The 24,324-nt window shown below is 37.9% G+C and overlaps 1 long non-coding RNA gene across 2 annotated transcripts in view; it reads right to left on the bottom strand.

The window, feature by feature from the left end:
• LOC117672772 (uncharacterized) overlaps window positions 1–2,712 on the bottom strand; it is a 35,951-nt gene extending 33,239 nt beyond the window's left edge. Inside the window, exon 1 of one of the 2 annotated variants that reach the window (XR_004593357.3) lies at window positions 2,450–2,712. This is a non-coding gene — a long non-coding RNA (uncharacterized LOC117672772). The remainder of the gene's footprint in view (window positions 1–2,449) is intronic. The other variant, XR_004593356.3, reaches the window with a different exon arrangement.
• Between the last annotated feature and the right edge of the window lie 21,612 nt (window positions 2,713–24,324).

The raw sequence follows: 24,324 nt of genomic DNA, 5'->3' as shown, positions 1-24,324 counted from the left end.
CACTAATGGCTTACATTATCAACTCCTGAGGTAAATGCTAGATGAACTTGTGATTCCAAAGTTTTTTTAAGCAAATTATTCTCATGTTTATAAACGTGACCAATGTGTATTACATACAGATATTTTGAGGCTAATTAATTATTTATACATCATCACAGGTTCTTATTAAGTTTATTAAAGAGACCCATAGTTTTTATCTGATTACTCCTTCTATCAGTTACTTTTAAACTAGCCAAATATCAATAGTCCAAGCAGAATTATTTGATGTTAACTGAGTGCTTCTTTTAAAATCCTATATTGTTAGAATATACATTGAAAATATATGTAAACTTATATGTAAATGCAGAATGTACATTAAGACTGAAGATTAATTTGGAAATGGAATGGGGAAGATTTAGGAATGAATACACATAAAAGGAGCATATCCTGCAAATAAACAAACTGAACAATTTTTAGCAAAACAAAGCCCTGATGGAAAGGATTAGGGGAGCTGTGTGGTAGGACATCTGGCTATACAATGTTGTTTATATATGAGCATTACTTCCCTAAGAACAATACTGACTGCAAGTTCAAAACTGAAATCAACAGAAAAGAAAAGTAAATGAACTGCTGAGGTAAAATATTGCCTTGCTTTTATACAACAGAAATAAAGGAAATTGATAAACTAAAAGAGCAAAATTAACCAGCAGAGCTGTAATTTCAGGCTTTCTTAAAATAATTGTAAATGCAAGCCTATTCAGATATTGAGCTATTTTGTTGTCCAAACTGATGCAAAGAAGACATTAAGAGATAGAACTGTGATATTAATTAATAGAAGCAGAAGTCCAGACAGTTTTGTGGAGATATGAATATTCCCATTTGTATCATTATGAAGATTTAGCCTAATCACTGACCCTAGGCTTCAAGAGTCAACCATTTAAATTTAAGCCACCTGTAATTTGGAAATGGAGACTAAGTCAGCAATTCCGCAATTACAAACAGAGCAACTTGTCTCATGATCAACATAATGTAGAATAAATTAATATTCCAAATATTGATCCCAATATTCAGGTCATGTGCAGCAGAATAATTGGGTAGGAGGTTGGATAGCACCTGAGGAGGCTCAGGTTCAAATACAAAGTCAGCTGTGGAAGCTTACTTTAGGTGAGTACCTATCAGAACAACAGAACTCATATTTCTTCATTCATATGCCCACCCCCACCCCCATAAGGCAGCATAGCAGGGCTTATGGGGATCTTCAGTCAGTGGTAAGACATTATTTTCTAGATCTCCAGGAGATTCAGAATAATTGTCCAACAACATACTGGTTTTATGGGTCCAAATTTTTGCATTGAAAGGGGATACAAACCATTTTCTCCATTATATTAGTAGGGAAACTTAAAATTTCATGGACAAAAATCAGCAATTTGCTGCCCAGTTTTGGTGATGCAATGTGGAAAATCTCATTTCACAATCAGCCCCTGGTCACAGATTGCTCACACCTGTCCAAAACTATTATGAAATGATGGGATGGTCGACCTTTTTGAAATGATGTCCAGTGCATTCCCAAACTGAAAGCAGTCTTGAGATTTTGGCTGTTAAATAGAGTCACATATCTTTCCCACCTCTCCTTCCATTCTCTTTTCATTCCTTTAACTGATTATTGTTAACTGTATTGTTCTAGAGATGTGGGTCTTGATTCTTTGACCTCTACATATGGCACTTATATACCAACCTTTCTCAGAGAAGTTAAAGCAGTTTATTTGAGGCTCTCCCCTAATTTTATGTCCAAGAACAACCTTGCAAAATTGAATGTGCTGAGAGAATGTAATTGTTCCATGGTCAGGCAGGATTGAAACAAAAATGCAACTGGTTTTTAATTAACTCTTTTCAAAGAAATTAGCCTTGGATAAGTACTGGCATCCTAAAACATCCCATACATCGAACCCACAGACATATACTATTATCTTCCATTCATTGAAATTTGAAGATACAAATTACACCTGCACTATTCTTTTTTCTTTTGTTATATAATTATGGAGGGTGTAGTAGTTCCCTGTATGCAGACATTATCAAGTCATTTGAGCATTGTACAAAATATGTCAAGGAGTTGTGGAGACCTTACTGGTAAAAGTTGTATGTTTTAATTCTTTTTCTCCCAAATATCAGATAGAAAACAGAGGTACTTCAAGTTTTTTTCCCCCAGATCCTATTTATGAAATGCATTTGCTCTTTTAAAAAGAGCTGTTTGGCTGATCAGGGTTGGTTTTTTGTTTTTTTTTTTGCTACCTTCACAATCACACTTTGGTGTTTTATTCAACTGTTCAGCCAGCCATTGCCAAATACAGGCAGATGTTGCAGCTCTTGACCTGAGCAGTTTGAGAGGTGGTGGAGGAAAGGGGCAGGCAGGGAAAGAATTAAGTCAGTTAGTCAAAGAAAAAGAAGGAATAAAAGGAACAAAAATACACACCAAGCCCTCACCATACACAATAGCTGGAAGGCGGGAGCGGAGTGGTGTTTTCCTCTGTCAATGGATCAATGTGTTCTGTAAGCATTTCCATCCTGTCAGGTCCCCAACTCGGTCTCCACCTGCTAGTTTGCCAACTCTAGAAGAACACTGTCCTGGCCCCTCCCTCACTTTGCTGGCGCCAGCGTCTTGATGGGCCTTGCACTTTGATTATTTGTGTTAACAGTTAATTTAGCACCAGGGACACGTGTGCCAAAGCTGCCTCCACTTCCTTCAGCCGCCAAACAAATGGGACTTTTATGAGATGCTTTTTAGGACTCACCCGCATCCTTTGCCTGGACTCCATCTCCTCCCCGCCCTCCCGCCTCCAGACTCAGCTGTAATCTTTTCTTCATCTTGCAGGAAAAGAGCTATTTCTGGCAGCTCTGTCTCTTAACACTCACTCCCGTCAAACTGATTTAATGGAGATTTATAGAGGCTGGGCTCTGGAGCTCTCTGAGGCCCTTTCCAAAACTGTTGCGCCTACATTATGTATGGAATGTATTTAATGTTTTATATAGAAGCTGTACTATAAACTATTAACAACACTATAATAGATTTACCTAATGGGGTGGGGTTTTTTGCACAAAATGCAAGCAAAAATGTGTTGTTTTTGGCCCCAGTCACAATCTAGATCATCCTAGCACAACTAGCCAAAGGTATTTTGCCGCCTAAAGAGTGGAAGGCAAGAAGACACTGTTTGACAATTTATCATACTTGTTCAAAACAGTTAACATACTCTATTGTACCTGAGAAGAGGTTGGTTGCTTTAGAGCAGTGTTTATGAATCTTGGCAATTCTAAAATGTGTGGCTTCAACTCCCATAATTCTCCAGCAAGCAATGCTGGCTAGGGAATTGAAATCCACACACTTTAGAGTTTCCAAGGTCAGAAACACTGATCTAGAGCATAGCTGGCTATCATGCATGATATTGCTGCACTCTTCGTGATTCTCCTGACACCCAAACCCTGCCATCTGTGTCTTCTAATGATAAGGAAAGCCAGTTTAGGTTCAAGCAAACCAATTTATGTGAGAAACCCAGTTTAGGTCCATTAAAGTTGAGCTGATATAGTTAAAATAATAGCTGAACAACATCTATGTGTATTGATGGTACTCAATAAGAACTTTAACAGATCAAAAGAACCAGCTTCAAGTCAGAGTAGGCATAGCATGAATTGCTCTGATGATTGGACAATATTTTATAAGTTACACTTTTCTTTTGGTGGATTTAAAGTAACAGTAAAGGTTGGTGGTTCACATGTAGCCTGCAGCCAGCATTGTTTCATGAGGATTCAAGATTCAATTCTCTTTCTATGCTTTGCATGCATTCTTCACATTATATTTCCACATTCTAATGTTCAATTTTCAGTTTTTTATGGTCTCATTATTTTCTTCACCCATAAAGAGAAACGAAAAGGCATACTGTGCAATAAAGTATAAGTGCTGGGACTGTTTCCCATACCTCCCTGCTCTTTCATGTTGGTTTACTATATTGCTTACTGAGTCTTGACAAAGTTAGATTGCTAATAATATGGCCCCTTCTGCACATCCAGGAGGTGCCAATGCAGGATCACCACTGCTCCCTGTATGTCCACAATGCCAGTGGTCTTGAGGATGTTTTCAGCAGCTGAGCTAATTAATGTCAAACAGAGGAAAGATGCTGAAGAAAGTTCTGCAGTATTTCCCCTTGAGCTATGAGACAGGCAGTTTCCCATTGGTGGAAATTCTCATCTCATTCAACCTTCCAATTTCTCAGCTTTTCAGAAGACAATGTACTGTTCTCCCATTCTGCTGAGTGGATCTGAAGAGCACTTGGGTTGTTTCAATGCTCTATAGTTTTTTTTTTCCCCATATTGCAAAACTAATGGAATAAAGCAAGGACAGAGATAGGATATTGGCTAGTGCGCCAATTTTTGTACATCTCCATTGGGAAATGTACTGTCAACTTCCTGGTAGAAACAGTGTAGATGGTCATAGTATGCAGCTCTTAAGGTTTGTGAGGAGTAAAAAATTACAGCTGTGTAGAAATCTCTCTTTTTTTCTTGTCTAATACCTGAAACTGTCTTTCATCCTGTAGAGAACTCAGATTCCAAGTCAAGCATAAACACATTCTGGAAAGCCTCTCTGTCTAGAGCAGGGGTCTCCAACCTTGGCAACTTTAAGACTTGTGGACTTCAACTCCCAAAATTCCTCAGCCAGCTTTGCTTTGCTGGCTGAGGAATTCTGGGAGTTGAAGTCCACAAGTCTTAAAGTTGCCAAGGTTGGAGACGCCTGCTCTAGAACAGCACTTGAATTGTTGCTATTGTTAGCCAACTGTTTAAAATTTCAACCCAAAATTTGTACAAAATCTCACCCTGTATTTATGAAAGTGGAAAACCAGTCAGGGTATCCAGGCAGGGTATGCAGAGCAAGAGATGCTAATGGAGTAGTTAGCAATATTCAGAAGACCACAGGTTTCTGTGACTTGTATTAAAACCTCTGTGGAAAAAAATTATGACTAACCACTGCAGTCTCCCCACATAATCAATATGAGGTAAAGGCTGATCCATAATAATTCAGGTGTTAAAATAACTTAATCTGACCTATCATAAACATCTATTGTATCAAATATCATTGTTCCGTGTTTGCAATCACAATCCCACAAAATACCATCCAGAGCACTCTACCAATACTTCAGAAGCCTATTCACATCGTGCAACAGTGATTAGAACAGTCCCCAATCACACAATAGCCATCCCAGAGATATTTATCCTGTAAGGGAAGGAAGGAAAAGAGCGTTTTCAGGGAACTATCAACACTGAGAGGTATTCAGATATAGTTCTGTCTATCTGTAGTCTTAAGCATACAGTCTTAAGAGAGAACTAATTCACAATATTAGGCATTTGAAGATCAGCTGTCAGTGATAAATTACCTGACAGATCCAGGGAAAATTTGCATGGGGCTTCTATCATAGGAAAAGAGCCTTGGTGGCACAGCAGACTAAAGCACTGTTAAGTAACACCAGCTGCCTGCAATTACTGCAAGTTCAAATCTCACCAGGCTCAAGGTTGACTCAGCCTTCCATCCTTTCGAGGTAGGTAAAATGAGGACTCAGTTTGTGGGGGCAATAAACTGACTTTGAATAAAAAATAACACCGCTTTGGGGGGCCGAAAGCCCTACTAAGCAGGTATATACAAAAGTATGAAGGCTATTGCTTAACGCATCGTAAGCCGTCCTGAGTCTCCGGAAAAGGGAGGCATATAAAACGAACCAATAAATAAATAAAATAAATAAAATAAAGGAATGTCAAGATCTGTGAGAAAGTGCCCCCAGTGCTCACAGGACAGAAGACACCAGGTCGAAAGAAACTTCAAAGATTTAAGGAAATGGTAGGCAGAAAGGCAATGCCTATTGTTCAGCTCTCTGCCTCCTCTCTTTTTCATTTCTAGTCACTGCTCCCCACCTTGGAACAACATTCCAAAGAAATAATCCACATGGCTGAGGATAAAATGAAGCAAGGCATTAGAAACTGTAATTTAATCTAATATTTGAGGCTTGGCAAATGTACGAATGGGGTTTTAATGAAAAATCCTACATCTTTTTCATTTTTGAGCAATTAACCAGAGTCCCAGTTCTGCTGGCTCCAGCAAGCCACTTAGCTCTCAGTTTTATTAGCCATTTGCTTTTCCCCTTTCTTTGCATGAGCTCTTGCAGCTAAAGCACAAAAGAACAAATCCCAGGCTACTAAGGTGCTGCAAAGGGGCCACCACAGACAAGTGCCAGGCAATGATTTGGAAATTAATGTGGAGCACGCATCAATGTGATATATTTGGATTCAAATGCTGTGGTGTGGAATCATTTATGTGTGGCATAATTAAAAACATCCAGCAGTCATTTCATGGAACCCACCAAGCACAGACATAAAGTCTAGCTTGTCTTCTCCCTGTGTCCCTCTTCTGCAGTTTTAACTCTTGGAGGAAGAGCAACAAGGAAACTTGAGTTACTCACTGCAGTTACAGAAAGTCTTTTGTTTGTATTCTACTTTATTTAAACAGAGTACAAAAGGCTCAGCCAGGGGCCGGGGGTGGGGGGAGAGATATAAATAGTAATCACATTTAACTGGCTCTAAATTTTCCCCTCCCCCCAGCAACAATGCTAGGAAATGAATTGTTGATTTGTACACGGTGCATTGTTGGAAATTACGTGGAAATACTAATTATCTTCTGGGGTTGGAGAAGGGAAGGGCTATTTCACCATACAAAGCATACAATTGACAATTCACAAAATTTGAATTTCGTACATGTCTCAAAAAAGAAGCATGTGCTTCTTGTTATATATCAGTATCGATTGATTGCTATGTTCATGTCTGTTCTAGAACTGAATTTAGACACCATAGACAGAAAATACGATAATATGATGATCCACATCTCAGAGTGAGCTGTGGCAAACTGTTAAAGTTAAATGCTTGTTTCCACAATATAACAAGACCTCCTTTACAAGTTTGTTGAGAAGATAATTAAAGCACAGGCTTTGAACATTAAACTTAGAAACATGCAGTAAACAGGATAAGTATGTTTTTTTCTCATTATACTGCTTCCCAAGTAAACCTGTTTATATCAAAAATCAAAGGGGCATTCAAATCAAATCTACAGTATTTCTATGTTTTGCAACTAATAGTGAATACTGTATTCCTACTGACTGTAAATGGAAAGTGTATTAACTGACTGCAGTACAAGTGTTTCACCTAACACAAAGCTGAGTCTTAAAAGGGAAATACATTTTAAAATCGCATTATATATAATGAAAAAGGTCGGGGTAAAGGCCTTTTTGGTCTCTTATACCTGATTATTTTGTCAGTTCCTTTTATTGTATTGACTTTAGGCCCCCAACCGATTGACTTGTGTGCCCATTAGAAAGTGCCTTACTTCCTGGGGGTGGGGGAGTAAATTGTATTCTTTTCCCATCTGTTTCTAAGCTCAGAAAATAGTCTCTTGGGGTGAGGGTCACAATAAATAAGGCTTGGTTATATGCAAGCACTAAATTTTATTATGTAATTCAGAGTGCAATGAAAACATTGTAGTACATAATTATGTGGCACATTGTACAGTTCCTTCATTCCTTATGACATTGTATTATCTGCTTAGGGCATGGGATTGCGACCTTCTCAGACAGCTAGTTTCATAATTCAGCAAATTTATGCAAAAACCATTTCTAATTCTTTTAACAAAAGGTGGCTCAGCTATTGCAAGATGCAAAATGCTATTAGATTTTTTTTCAGTGTCAACCTGACATTTCAGTGTTGATTTGACCAGTTTTCACCATTCTCACATAAGTTTGCAGATAATAGTGATGGCTGCCTGAGATTTCAGGCATGCTTTTAAAAAAAATGTAATGGAAGAAACTAATTCTGAGAGTCTATAGATGTCATTGCGAGTGTTGCAGATGTCTTAGTTTGCAACCTTATTGATTGCCTTCCCTGACAACTGACACAATCTGGCAGAAGTGAATAATTGTTAACGAGCTGGTTCTGACAACCAATGGTCATCACACAATTAGTTTTCATCTAGGCCAGGGGTGTCAAACTCACGGTGTTACAACGGCGTCACATGACGTATAGCGACTTTTTCCCCTTTGCTAAACCAGGTGTGGGTGTGGCCAGCATGTGACACATCCGGCCCATGGGCTGCGACAGCCCTGATCTAGGCGATGTGTATGGGAGGACTTGCAAAAACAGAGCCACAACCCCCACAGTTTACTATCATTGCAAAAGTCACACTTCTGCATAATCCCATCAAGGGCACAAACACCAAGCAGCTGCCACAAACTATTGCAAGAGCGTACTGCATGTTATGAAACATCATCAAGTCTTCTAAAAATCAAGAAAATTTAACAGTCCCAGCAATTAAAGCCACAGCAAACTGTAAGCACAGTTTGACACAATAAGACTTTCTTCCAAGTAAATAAGGCTCAAATTGGCATTTATAAAGTCCCTTTTCACCCTTCCAATGGAACTGATTTCCAAGAACTAACATTTTCTATTTGATGGAATTTATGCCTAACAGTAATGTAATACAAGGCAAGATAGAAATTAAGTTAACCAAGGCAACAACTTTATTAACTCTTCACTAACTCTTGTAGGAAATCTACAACAATGGTATGGGCTAATTCTTGTGCTGAGGCCAAATGTGCTGAGCCTTGATAGTACAGTGGTCTACGCACCCTGTTATTAACACAGCTGCCTGCAATTTCTGCTGGTTCGAATCTCTCCAAGGCTCAAGGTTGACTCAGCCTTCCATCCTTTCTAAGGTAGGTGAAATAAGGACCCAGTTTGTGGGGGCAATAAGCTGACTTTGTATAAAATATACAAAAGTATGAAGGCTATTGCTTAACGCATTGTAAGCCGCCCTGAGTCTCCGGAGAAGGGCAGCATATAAATCAATTTTTTTAAAAAATGAAGAGACAGGAGAAATGTTCTGTGTGCTTAAACCTAACTCAGAATCTAAGCAGCTGCACTTGGTTGTTTCGACTGATTCCAATTACAACTGCCCTTAAAGTCATAATAAAAGTTTAATCTTAACAGATTCCAATTCATATTTAAAGATTGCAGCAAGGAAGGTGTGCCTGTGCCCCCAAATCCTTGACCACTAAGTATAATGGTTTGATGACTAATACAAGTTGTGCCCAATATTTGGAAATCTACAGGTAATTTATCCCTGACCTGCCTAGCCTATTTAATCATCATAACATCTACTTATTCTTTACCTGTAGAGTAAAATATGCCAAAAAAAACCCCACCCCACCCTTCATTCAGTATTTAATTAAAAAGAATCTTTTTTTATCAATCACTGATGCAAACCAGAGGTGGGTTTCAGTAGGTTCTGACCAGTTCTGGAGAACCAGTAGCGGAAATTTTGAGTAATTCAGAGCACCAGTAAATACCACCTTTGACTGCTCCACCCCCATCTATTCTCTGCCTCTCGAGTCTTAGCTGATTGGGAGGAAATGGGGATTTTGCAGTATCCTTCCCCTGGAGTGGGGAGGGAATGGAGATTTTATAATATCCTTCCCCTGGAGTGGGGAGGGAATGGAGATTTTATAATATCCTTCCCCTGGAGTGGGGTGGGAATGGAGATTTTGCAGTATCCTTCCCCTGGAGTGGGGAGGGAATGGAGATTTTACAGTATCCTTCCCCTGGAGTGGGGTGGGAATGGAGATTTTACAGTATCCTTCCCCTGCCAAACCCACCAAGCCATGCCATGCCCACCAAGTCACACCGACAGAACTGGTAGTAAAAAAATTTAAAACCCACCACTGATGCAAACTGTCCTTGCAGTTTAATAATGCTGAGGACTCGTGACTCCCTTCAGTACAAATATTAGAATCATAGACTCATAGAACAGGAAGGAACCAGAATCTCTGCCACTTTGCATGAACATGATGTAAAAGCTATTGGTTATTTATTGCTATTGCAGCATTATGCTGCATGCTCTGATCCCTTCACACATGCATGTGAAATCATAACACACATAGAAAAGGCATGGAACTTGTAATGTGATACTGCAATACTTCTTCGCTATTCTGCTATAGTCTTGTCCCTCCAAGCAACAGGCTTGACCGGATGCAAAAGAGCCAATGCCCAATTGCATTGATATGGTTTTGACATTCACCTACATTGCTGGTTTCATTTCATTTTTTAATACTATAAATCTCCAGGTTGTCTATCCCAATTTCACTTTTTTACTGAAATTCCTCATGTGTACATTGCATCAGTGTATCTCTTTTAAAGTAATGCTACAGTGGCTTATCTTGACCAAATGGTTTGCTTTTACCCTGATTAACAGGCTCTATATATCCTAACGTAGTGTATTTTCTGCACCTTCTACTTTAAATTTACTTTGGGATGCAACAGCACTGCGTTCATGTTTTCTTCTGTTTATATTGCAAGTTTATTCACTTGGCTTCTATTCCTGCCTGTTGCTCCCAGCAGTCTCCATGGAGATAGCAATTTCACATGCTCCCTTCAACGGTAACCCAGGATCTTTGAATGCTCTCTTTCACAATACCACACCAGCCAATGGCTCAATGCATCCTTTGGCCAGTCACCAAATTTGTAGAAGTTCAACTGCATATGCTGCAATAGGTTCCCCCTCTTTCTGTTTGTACTTTGGAAACCTGAAACGCTCGCCATTCACTAATACTTTTGATGCCAAACATTCCTGGGTTATTTTTATTAGTTCTGTGAAGATGAATTGCAAGAGAAACTTCATAATAAAGAGTATGGTTTTCTTCCCACAACAAACGGTAAAACAGACACATTTTTCTGATCTGCCTCAAAAAAAAAAAATTCTTCAAGTTTCTCTGTATTTCATGTCCAGCCACATCTCTCCAATAAAAATAGTCTTATTGCTGTATTCTTTTCCCCTTTGTTTTTAATCACTGTGACCCATTCAGTATTATTTGTTCTCTGTTTTCTGCAGCCATTTATCTCATTTCAGAGATAAAGAAAAGCTTGAGGAGTTTTATGTTTTATCATCTCACCTCATTGCCATTGTTGTGACTTTTTGACTGATCTAACAAAAGAAGACACTACAATCAGAAGAGGTTCCCCCCTCCTTTACTTTATTAAAAACTAGTTCCAGTGAGTCTACAAAAATTGCAAGGCATGACAAGGCGATCAGGTAACAAGGGATGCTTAATCCACTTAAAACAACAATTACCCAATAAAGGATTCTACTTTTGCACATAACTAAAAATTATTCAGAAGAAATGCTTTGATTTCTGTTTGCACACATCACTTCTCTGCTCTTCACTAAATCAGCTTCCCATATTTCCATCTTCCACCTAGGCCTGAATAAAAGATGCTGTCACAAAAGAAGTTGACTCATTAAAGTAGTACTTCCCAAATTTTTGCCTTCATTACCCAAAATGAACTTCAGTGATTGGTTGTAACTCCCTTCCTTCCTAACTTTGAATGAAGTTGAATGAATGATGGTAATTTGAGGACTACATGTATTATAAAAGCAATATCATTGACTGATCTTTATGTCATTTCAACAAATTGCCATTGGTCATTTCATCATTTTTTGTCTCCATGGGAATACTTTGGGAGATTTTCAAATATATTTTAATATTGTGGAATCCTTGGTGCTCTCTGAGCGTGGTGGTTTTCCTGAAGACATTTCATTACCAAACTAGGTAACATCATCAGTGCTAGAAGAGAATGGGGTTTGCTCTTATTTTGATATATTAGTGGCTTGCCCTGTCAGTGTTGGTGAGATGGTCTTGGTCAGGGGTCAGCAATCCGCAGCTCTGGAACCGTATGTGGCTCTTTCATCCCTCTGCTGTGGCTCCCTGTTGCCGGTCTGCTCCACAATTGATAGGGATTTCAGTTAGGACAGGTAGAGGAAAAAGGATGCTGCGCTAGGAGGAGACTCTATGATGGGGGAACTGGACTTCTGGTCAGCTCCAGAATTGAACAGAGGCTTCCGGTTAGGACCTTTGTGGCTCTTTGAGTGTTTAAGGTTGCTGAGCCCTGGTCTTGGTGCTTCCTTGATTAAGCAGTTGTTTATTATTAGCTTCTTTGCATTAGTAGTTCCTTGATTGGGGTATTGTTTACTTCTTGATTGTTGGTCTAATGTTAATCTTGGGGTTAATCTCTGCTCATATGGGTGTTGACTGATGGTTTTAATATTTTTAAATTTTTAGTATTTTTAGTAGTTGTAAATTTTACTATGTAAAGCAAGTTTAAAATCAATTTAAATGTCCATGTTGTAAAGGATAAAGGCTTCTGTGTTGTTACCCAGAGAAAAACTTTTACCCAATGCTGGATTATTTACTCAGGTTTGAGAAGCACTGTATTAAAGTAAGTGTGATCTTAAGACTTAAGGCAGAATCCTATGGAAGCCCAAACAAGATCCAGTTGCTTTAATGAATAGCAAAGAGGTTCTGTGCCTGTTTATAACACAGAACACTTTTTCCAGCTCATCTTCAATATGTTCTCAGTTCTACTAAAAAGTTCAACTGTAATATCATTATTGAATGGCTATTTTAGCAATGTGAAGCTACAAATATATCCCACAATGAATATGTGACAACCTACAAGCATTATGGATTTATCGTGCATGAACTATGCTTTAAAAAAAAGGTCCATTTGGATGGAAACACTATGGTAACCAATTTCAAACCATGATTGATGTTTTCACTGAGTTTCTTTGATAATGATGTAGAAGACAGTGTGACCAATACTAGTCCATATAATCCAGATTTACCGTATCTTTCGGAGTATAAGACGCACCTACCTTTTTGGGTTGTTGTTTTTTTTAAGTTTGTTTTTATTTTTTAGACAAACACACATACAAACATACAATGTATTTTCTTTGAACAAAGTGCTTGGCTGGCTCACAAATTTAAACAGTGTTTAGTCATTTCAATTAAATTTACAATTTCTATATTTCCTTTTTGCCATATTAATTCCTCATCTATTTTTTTAAAAAAACCAATATTACCCTTCATTCTTATCTCTAATCTTAATCAAATTCAATTTTTCCCTTCTATTCTATATTATACCCCTTCCCATTGTCATCTATTTTTATATCAATCCTCACATTGGTTAATTATTTAATATTACAATTGTTTAATACAAATTCAACATTTTTATATAAATCAATTAGTTATAACTATGTTTTTTGTATATTAATCAATATGAACATGAATATTCCAATTATTTTCATGCAATCCAATTTCTTACAAATCAATTAATTATATTTACCAATAATAATAAACCAAATAATTTCCCCCATATATTCCTCCAAACCATAACTTAACCATTTCTGCTTTCAACACAATATACAATTAATAGTATCTCAATTATTACAATTCCCTAGTTAAATAGATCTTTTTTTCTTTTGTGTTTTAAAATCTTGAACTCTCCTCTTTTGCCCTAAATTTCCCATTGTTTGCACCTACCTTTTTTGGTGAGAAAAAAGAAAAAGAAATCTCTCTCTGCCTCATTTTGTCACGTTGCAGCAAAGAGCCTGCTTTACTTTCAGTTTTGTTTTTTCAGCATAGCTAGGGGAAAAAAATCTGCTCCAGCACTTTTTGCAGCAAGCAGGAAAGCCCTGTGGAAAGCAGCTGAGAGCAAATCAGCTGAGAGTCGGGAGGCTGATCTAATCAACTTGTGCTAATTAACCTATGCTGAAGCTGAAAGGGGCTGTTTTTTCTTGCTGTTTGCTTGCAAGAAGGTAACTGCTGCGAGGCACAGGCCAAAGGGTGGGGGCCAGTGGGTGGGCAGGGCTACATTTGGTGTATAAGACACACCTAGGGTAAAAAGGTGTGTCTTATACCCTGAAAAATACGGTAGTTTGTTGTTTCAAACCTAATTATATATATATATATATATATATATATATATGTGTGTGTGTGTGTGTGTGTGTGTGTGTGTGTGTGTGTGTGTGTTCTCAGGTTTTCGCGGGTGTTTGTATGTAGGTCTTTGGTTATTCGGGTCTTCTCCCACGTAAAATTGGAAGTGTCTTGGCGACGTTTCGACGAAGTCTCATTCGTCATCTTCAGGCTGGTGTTCTCGGCTTCGTGCTTCCTCCTGCCTACCAGCCATTTGGAAACCCGCCCTTATTGACAAACGAGTCCCTAACACGATGAATGACACCAGACCCACACTCACGAGAACTACACAGGATGTCACCACCACACCTCCACGCAGAAAGCAGACTCAAACCCACACTGTTAATGAGCCACGACCAAGGACCAGAAGCCAAACCGCAGCTGCATCTTTAGCCACTTTAAACCCCTCCAATCCATACATGAAGCAGACTGACACCCACCACGAAGAGCTCGCACGGCCACAAACACGAAGCCAAACAACTACAACGCAGCTCACCAGCTCAAATCCCCCTGCAACTCAGACTAAGCTGAGCACAACCAAGCCCCCACCCAAACAGAATACACCCCCAGCCAATCAGAGCACAACCAACCCCCCATCCAATCAGAGCACAGCCAAGCCCCTAACCAATCAGAATACACCTCCACCTAATCAGAACACAGCCAAGTTCCCACCCAATCAGCTCACACCCCCACTAGCAGTTAAAAGGAAGAGACAGCTGCGATCTCACATTGCTCCTGGAAGCACGAAGCCGAGAACACCAGCCTGAAGATGACGAATGAGACTTCGTCGAAACATCGCCAAGACACTTCCAATTTTACGTGGGAGAAGACCCGAATAACCAAAGACATATATATATATATATATACACATGTAGATATATAACTAGGCATGAATAGGGTTATATTCTTTTACTTTACCCTTGTTTATTTAGCTTGTTTATATTTTTGTTTTTGCTTTCTCTTAATATAAAGCAGTGTTTTCTTTTAAAAAATTGAATCTGCTGAACCATCAGAATCTGCAATCATCAACATAAACATATACATTAATTATAGTCTGTAAACTTGTTTCTATATGCAGTTAACAAAAATCCTACAGACTTAATTTATCCTGGAAGACTTATTAGCTTAATAAGGGGTGTCAAACTCACAGCCTGCAGGCCGGATGCATCACATGCTGGCCACGCCCACCCCCAGTTTAGCAAAGGAGGGGAAGTTACAATACGTCCCAAGATGACAATGTGATGCCGCGAGTTTGACACCCCTGGCTTAATTCATTCCCTCATCCTAATTTCACCCAAACAGATGGCAATTCCTAGCAAATCTTGGCTGATAATGAAAGCTAAGCAGGGCTGGATTTGAACAGGAAGTCATCAGAAATACCAAGGCAATTTCCTACACTGGAAAGGCTTCAAAACAGCCCCAAATCCAGCAATTAAAAAAATATGTCCATAGCATTGTCAGGAAATCTACTGTACATGGGTTGGGTTTGTGTAGAACAGGATTTCAGCTTGACACAAGTGACCCTTTATTTTATTCTTATTTATTTTTATGTATTTATTTAAATGATTCATAGAACCACTGTTTCCTTGTATTTATTAAATCCATATGGTTAGTAAGGAATGATAAAAAGAGCAAAGACTTCTCTGAAATTCTACTTGTCGCCCTTTAATACCACAGGAGCAAGCATTGTTCAATTGGATGCAATAATTATTGCATATTGTTTCTTAAACAGAACCAGTTGTAGGCATGAACAGAAAAATGAAGTCTCTGTCAACAACAGAATATTCTTCCAGTTATAATCCTGATAAAGATCTATTCCTTTTATAAATAAAAACAGAGCATGCTTTATATAGTTTTCTGTGGCTGAAAAGGCAGCTAGATGCGTCATAAATGGACTGCCATAAATTCTCCCTGGGCTAAAGAGAGATCTTGAGATTGCCCATATGTACTGCAGAGACCTGGTTGGTTTGTTTGTTTGTGATAAATAGAAGAAAGTAATGTTTTTCCAGTCTCTTGCAATCTGTTGTCTGTCATGAGATTCCATTGTGCTCAGAGCTGCTAATGTAGAATTTATGGATTCAAAGTTTGACCGAACCGCATTTTATAAATCATTTTGGATATTTTTATTATTAGAATTGTTTGTTAATGATTTAAAAACCTTCAAAATTGCAAGTATAATATTCACTGGGTGAGTTTCTTTTCAGTTTGGTTAGAAAGTTACATGAAAGGCACAGGCTGGCTGTATGTGTCTCTATTTATGCCTGAAAATCCTGCTGGGATTTCAGCAAAGAGAGACTCACATGTGACTGCACTGGGCCTTTCACAGTCTTCCCCATACCTGAGGCACCTTGCACTCCTTATTTGGGACTCCATCTGCTTGATGATTCATGATAACCCTTAAAGACCATAATCAGGAAAGCCAGGATTGCAGTGTTGAGTGAGTGGTCACATGATGTCTCGCTTAACAACTGCTTTGCTCAAGGACTCAGATCTTGGTCTCAATTGTGGTTTTAAATTGAGGATTATCTGTACATTGTCTATTTTGTGGTCCCACCAGTACTTGCTTGCAAGCAAATGGCATTTCTTGCAGATATTATGTTATTTTGTAATGCCATTCATTATAGTCAACGTATGTGATTAGTTGTTTATTATTTATAATTAATTATATCAGTTAATTATGCTACCTAATAATCAGAAGTAAAATATATGATCCAAGTGGCAGCCAACTTACTCAGCACTGGGTTTCAATTAACATTCCCAGATAACAAATTTACAATTCTATTTTGGATTAAATTATCTTTCCAAACCCCACCTATGGTGGATTTCATTAATCACTGTCATGCTGGAAACAGTTATTTAAAGTCAACTTTGTGATGTTTTAATTATTATTTTGAGTACATTCAGCAAGTACCAGATGAAGCCTAAAATTGTTTTATGTAATTTCAACTTTGGGCCCCTTTGCAATGAATTATGTTTTATTTTCCTATTAATGTTTTGCTAATGCTCTTTGGTGTTTATGAGTTTTTCATGCCATATTGGTTGTAATTATAATGACAACTTTTACACAGGAGCAGCATCAGCTGTTCTTTCTTCAGCATCTACCAGTCCATTTTCTTTCTTTTTAAATGAGCTACATTTATTCTGCAGATATGCCTCCTTCTATTTAACTTGTTCTCTCATTACAAATAAAGATTTGTTTTTAAGCCTAAAGGACACCTTAACCCATGTGTGTAGTGTATACTATGGGGTGGGGTGGGGTGGGGGGAGAGATAGAGAGGGAGTAAAAGCAACATACAGATAGTCCTTGACTTACAACTGTTCATTTAATATCCGTTCAGTTACAACGGCACTGAAAAATGTGACTTATGACCGTTTTTCAGTTACAACCTTTGCAGCATTCCCATCATCACATGATCAAAATTCAGATGCTTGGCAACTGGTTCATATATATGACTGTTGCTGTGTCCCAGGATCATGTGATCACCTTTTGCAACCTTCTGACAAGCAAAGTCAATGGGGAAACCAGATTCACTTAACAACCGGGTGACTAACTTAAGTGTGGTTATTCGTTTAACAACAGTAAGGTTGTAAAATGGGGCAAAACTCACTTAACAAATGTCTCACTTAGCAACAGAAATTTTGGGCTCAGTTGTGCTCATAAATCGAGGACTACCTATATTGAGTTAAAAACCCATTGTGGGATTATCCTAACATCCTGCTAACTGTGGTCCAAAGCTGTCCCGTTAACTATTTTCAGCTGTCATGATATCATCTTCATGTTGTCATTTGTACTTATACATTCATCTTTAGTTGTTCCAGGGTACAACCAGTGATGTATCTGGATGCACATGGATACATTGGATATGATGGATTGATCCAGTCTTGAGTATCCTTGAGGTACTCTCTTAATTCTTCAACCACAACACTGCTGCACCGTCCACACAAATCCTGGGATTGCCATCCTGGTAATATTGCAACCAGCTACCTTTTATCACTGGTTTCCTTGGGAGGAAGAAAGTGGCAATTCTCCTTCCTCCAAGAACTGAACTAAATGGGAAGGAAATCTATTAAAGGCTTGTTCTTTTCCTCAGAACAAATATCAATCTGCTAGGAATTCAAAGACTTTAAGGAGGAAGGACAAAAACAGGGAGGAAAAATGAATTTCTGAAAAGGTTAGCTTCAACCAATTACTGCTTTTGGCCAGGATCTCTCATAAGACACAATATTCCACAATTCATATCACCATTCATACATAATAATCAATATTGCATCTAGTTTCTCTGGATTTCAGCTTTGACCTTCAGTCTGGCTTTTTTTCCTTGTAAAAGCAAAATAGAGCTGGCAAAATAGGATGGTTTATCAAGAGGGAAAAACTCACATTTCTGTTTGGCTTCTAAGCATTTGATTGTCTCTGCCCATGTCTTCAGTTATCAGCCTTAATTCTTTTAAGTGTCAGAACCTCCTTACAAGGGATTCTCAACTCCAGCAGAGTTTTTCATTTTCTCCTAACATATAATACTTGCATACAAATGATCTGTAATGGTTCCTCAATGATGCTGGTGATGATATTGCCAGGAGTTGGGATCTGACAAGTTCCTAGTGGCTACTATTGGCTGGTGCAGGTATGTCTGTCTGGTCACTGAGCATTGTTTTCCAAATTTCTCCTGTTATCTTCCCTAGACCTGTCAGGGATCCAAGCGATCTTGCTGTCACCTGGGCCCCGTCATCTAATTGTGAAACTGTCAGGAAAAGGGAGAACAGTTTTTCTTGCCAATCAATTTTTCAAACTGGAAGGACTGATAGAGAAAGATCCTTTGAAACATGTATTTTGCACTCTTTTATGGATCTTAAACTCTTTGGACTGATCTGTGGCATGGATGTGCATTTCCTAGTAAACCTCTCCCAATTCATTAGAAAATAGTCACCTGCCTCATACTTGGATTACGGCACCAATACATCCAATGATTATGAAATTCTAAAAATGCCCAGTATTCCTCATAAACATATAAATCTTGTTTCCTGATGACTAAATAAACATTTCTGGGGAGTTTTTTACAAATTTTTCAGAAGGAGTTTGCCTTTTTCCTATAGCAGAGAGAAAGCAATGGCCAAAAGATGAACTAATACTGACTAGTCTCCTGATTTTTAGCCTAGTACCTTTAACTGTTACACAAAACTGGGTCTGTAGATCTGCACAAAGACCTACTCAATGGCAATCATTCAAAGTCAGATGTTATACCTAAGGAATAATTGAGAGACACAGATACAACACAAATCTAGCCATTACAAAGTTGCTACTGCATTTGCTTACTATATTAATGATTACTCAAAAATGTATTAGAATTTTAATTTACCATAAACCCATCTGTACTTTATGATGAAATCCAGTGAGATAATTTTACTTAATAAATAGAAAATAACACTGAAGAACAGGATTAATGTGATAATGTGAAAACAACAGCACCACTACTAAGTTTTGACTGTTAAAGCCAAGATGATACAACTTGCTGACATTTAAGGTAGAACATAAACAAGTTAAGCGAGAGACATCATCACGAATCAATCATTAAAAAATCAAGATAGCAGCCATCACCATACAATAGAAGTATCACCATCTTGACTTCTTATTTTAGCATACTCTGTGGACTTTCCTACCACTGATGTAATCTTGGATATGAGAATTCTAAAGAATCCTGGGGCAGTAACCTATATTGAGTTAAAAAGAAAAAGAAAAAAGAAATATTCCTGGAAATAGGCAGTGGCAAAGAACTTCTGAATTTCTGTAACTGCTGGAAAAGTCATCAGGAGTCATCTCAACTTGAAGGACAATTTATCTTATGCTACATTTAAAAATGAGATGTAAATATGCTGACATTCTTAAGGAATCCCAAATCTTGAACAAGAAATCATGCCCCATTTCTACTTCAAATCCCACTGAATTCTGTCAGCTAATTCCCAAATAAATATGACAAGGCTGCAGCCTAAACATATTTTTTAAAGTCTTTGTCTTACCAGAGACAAGCAAGCAGCAGGATTAAGTTCCTATCCATTTAAAAACCTGAGACTTGATTGTTCTTTTGTGAGAGAATAAAATTGTAATTTTTTAAATTATATAAAAACTGGCTTTACAAGCTGTGTTGCAAAGTTGACGTGGAATTAGAGAAAACAATAAAGTTGCTTATTTAGATTTATATTCTGCCTTTTCTCCAAGGTTCAAGGTACCTGACATGGGAATCTCCCTTCATCTTGGTGTCATAACAATCCTGTAAGAAGACTGAGCTAATGAAAGTGACTGGCTCAACGTTATCCCTTGAGTTTTCATATCTGAGAGTGACATGAACTTAGGTTTCCCAGTCCATTCCGTACTTTGATGACACCACACTTGTTTCTCAATTTTTTTTTCCAAAAATACCTCAAGTACATAAGAATTATAGGTAGAAAACAACTGATTTGTATGAAGCAGGAGTGTCAAACTCACATTTTCATGTCATCATCACGTGACGTATCGGGACTTTTTTTCCCCTTCGCCAAACTGGGAGTGGGCATGGCCAGCACATGAAGCATGCGGCCCATGGGCCGTGAGTTTGATACCCCTTGTATGAAAGAAATGAAGGAAAGAATCCATATTATGAAAACTTATTTAATGTCATAGACATTTTTATAATAATACCTGTGATGTTTTGAAGAGAAAATATATTCATATTCTCCAGGTGCCAGTCCCAAAATTGCAATGGTTGCTCTTCTTAATGAGTCAGCAAATTCCATCAAAGTTTTTCTGTGGCTCTTGGCAGAATATTAGTTATAAACTGAAGGCCAAAATGAAAACCATATGTATGATTTTTTTAAATACTATTATTATGACCAATCATTTATGTGGTAGGCTTAAATACATGCTGTACTTCTTCAGAAAAGTTTAAGACACGTTCTTTTTAATTCAGGATTGCTGTGTTTGACAAATGCTTGCTGAATAGATTACAAAAGTAACAACAAGTTCATAATTTTAAAACAATTAGTACTCAAAAATGAGACAAATTATGTCTCACTTCTGGCACTTGTTTCTTTGTCCTGTTCATGGTACACCTTACAAATATGGAGGGTGAGGGTTAAGAGCCTTCTTTCTCATGTGACATACTGGAAATGTAGCAAAGAAAAAGTAAAAACAAAGCAAATATCTATGGAGATGCTCAGTCATCCAGGTCATGACTGTCCCAAAGGTGCTTTTCTCACTCACAAGAGGCAACTAGACTTTCTGGTTTTTCTTTGAAGACATTTTTATTATAATTGAACAGGAGCTGAAGAAGCTTCTTGGATGAGAAGTGAATGATCTTCAAAGAAAAAACAGAAAGTCCAATTGCCTCTTGAGAGAGAGAGAGAAAAAAAGCACCTTTGGGATAAAAATAAAGCATCAACCACAAAAAGTAAATATTCTATTTATTATCAATACACTTTCAACAACAGCATTGGGGATGGGGGGTGGGGAAAGAATCAAAAATTCATGCCTCTGCATCTTAACTTTTTTGCCCTTCTGGAGATGCCATTCTGTCATATGCATTCTTGTCATTATTGTCCAATATATTTTTCTGAACCATTTTCTTGCCAAATTAGACATATGAAAGGAAAAGATATAATTTCAAGAACCAGCTGCTTTTAAAATATATTTTGGAAGCTTTACTGAGTGTAAAATTCATTACTCCCAACTATAAGAAGGAGAAAAGTATAGAGAACCCTTTTAGATAACTGACAGGTCACCTCTAAACTTTTCTACTCTGAAGTCTATTCTGATTATACAGGAAGGAATTGAGTTCCACGGTTCTAATCATTCCAGAGCTATTTGAACTCACAATTTCCTGGTTCTAGACTGGTGCCTTAAGCACCAATTCAAACTGGTATTAAAAAAAAAAAACCTACCGTGTTTTGTCAGTTAACCATTTTGTTGTTTGCTGGTGTTTAATAAATAAACATAAAACTGTGTGTTTGCTAACTGAACTGAGCAATATGTGTGTTTGCTTTGATCTAGAAATAGGGATAAACTGGGGAGTGTGCCTGATGCCAACCAAATTGGAAGTTACCAACAGTTACCAACAATATGACCTCAGTGCTGCACTTTTTTAAAAATGCAATTCACTTTTTAAAAAGTGGAGCTTTGACTGTGTGCTCCCTGCTAGATCTTCCCACTAGAAAACAATCTGTAACAAACGATAAATGACAAATATATAAAGATTTAAAGGATAGGTCAATTGTAAAAAGGCCATTCTCCTGCATAATGCTGAAATGAACCCTAATTAAACCAAGCCAGTGTTTCTCAACCTTGACCAATTTAAAATACTGTATGTGGACTTCAACTCCTAGAAATCCCTAGCCAGCATGAAGGGATTCATACAAGGAGAGGCAACCTCTGAATTATTCAGATATGTCGAATTACATCTGTGCCCATTTCCTTTATTCTTTTCTCTCAGCTGCTCCAGTTGCTTCCTATTCCTTCCATTCTGCTGTCTTTTTTTTTCCGCTAAAGCTTTTTTAATGTCAGAAATTCTCTCCCAGAGCAGCTTTGTGGAATCCTTTGAACCAAGAAACATCTTAGGAAAGTTATTTGAATAGGCAAAGTCAGGAAAAGGGAAAGAGATGGAGAAAGTAGGATCACATATATTTTTACACTGCCCAAAATCTAGCATTAAGAAATATATTCTAGATAGTTTAAATTCCAATCTTCAAATGTGTATGAAACTTAAAAGCATGGAAAACATATAGTAACCTAATATACATGATTTGTACATTCAAATAATGTATAAAACAGTTCTTCTACACCTTCTTTTTTATGAAGTCTATTGGTTAATTCCTTAGTCCTTTTTCTCCAGTAGATATATAAGCTGTGTATAAATGGATTTGTACATATTGATTTCCTGTTATCTTATTCCCCCCATTTCCTTTCTTTCCAATGTCTCCTTCTTTATCAAAGCTTATCCTATATAAACCTCAAAGTAGAAAACTGTTGTGCTGTATAAATTATGCAATGAAGATCTGTGAATAATGATGATGTTTGTAAATACATCAGTGAAAGAATGAATGAGTGGGAAGACTCACAACCTAAAGGCTTGAATCAACATTTTTCAGCTGCCCAAAATTTAACTTAAAGAAACCACCTCTCAGCCCTGTTTATGTATTACATGGAGCCAGCTTCCTAGTTTAGCCAACTCCCAATGCAACTCTCACAAGTTTTCAAGTAATATGCCTTATGATGTTCACAGATCCAAAATCACCAAGGTTGGGGCAGGCTGGCTTTAAGCCATTTTGAAGAAGCAGGTTGCTTTCTCCTTTGTTTATAGTATAAAAATATAACATTGGGTTTTGAGACTGAAAATTAGTCCACTTTAACAGCTTGCAAACAGATTTGGATTTTTACTGACAATCTATGACAGAATGAAAGCTAAAAAGAATGAAACCTGACTAACAGTGTATTCGTACTTTCCAAGAAAAAAAATCTATTACAGAATAAGATGAGGGTTGTACATCTTATCTAAAATTTCTTCAGTGGACAAAGAATCTCTTTGATCCTGTTTTTTTTTAAATCATAGCATATTGAAATGGGTAAGTATAGGGTTTTTTTTTCTGTGAGTTCCTGAACTGGCCACATTCAGTGCAATATTAAACATCAGTATTTGTCCATCTTTTTTGAGTCTAGCGATAGCCAGTCAGCTGCCCTTGTTTAGGGTAACCTGCTTCCTGCTGATCAGGAATAGACTACTGGATTATCTACAGAGCTGCTGTGGAAAATATTCAGGCTATTTGGTGGATAAGATCACTCAAGTTGGACCCCAGAGGGCAGGTGCCAGAGACTCAGTCTTGTGGTGACCTGGGATAAGTTTGAGTCTGTGACACCTGAGGAATTGAACAGGATCTCTATACTGTTAGTTCAGACACCTGTTTATTGTACCCAGAGAAATGACCTATAGTTGGCTCCATGCTGTAGTGTCAACTTTGTTGAGGTATTGAGATAGTGTCTTCGACGTTGAGAGAGGCAATGGTACTCCCCTACTCTAGGAATTGGCCTTGGATGCAACAATTTTAGATAACTACCATCCTGTCTTTCTTTTTGAGGGAGGGTTATTGAGAAGATACTGAGTCTGCAGTTGCAGAAAATCCTGAAGGAGGTGGATTGCCTACATCCATTTCAATTCAGTTTCAGGTCAGGTTTCAGTACTGATAGAGTTTGCAAGTTCCTGGTCCTTTAAATTAAATCTATCAGGACACATGCCTGTTTTGTTGTGGTATCTGCTACAGAATGAGAAAGCCTCCAATAGAATCAGAGACCCTCTGCATCTCAGGCAAACAAATGCAACTACTATGCTACTAGAACAGTATTGGTAGCAATAGCTGCAGCTAAGCTTAGAGAGCAACAGGGCAACCACTGTTGACCCAGGGAGGCCTGTTATTGCCACCACATGCAGCAGTCAATTAAAGTGTA

This window comes from Pantherophis guttatus, chromosome 3 (genome assembly GCF_059756535.1).
Source record: "Pantherophis guttatus breed Tessera chromosome 3, ASM5975653v1, whole genome shotgun sequence".
Taxonomy (NCBI): Eukaryota; Metazoa; Chordata; class Lepidosauria; order Squamata; family Colubridae; genus Pantherophis; species Pantherophis guttatus.
The sequence above is the reverse complement of the archived record's forward strand: the minus strand, read 5'-3'. Positions and strand labels throughout refer to the sequence as shown.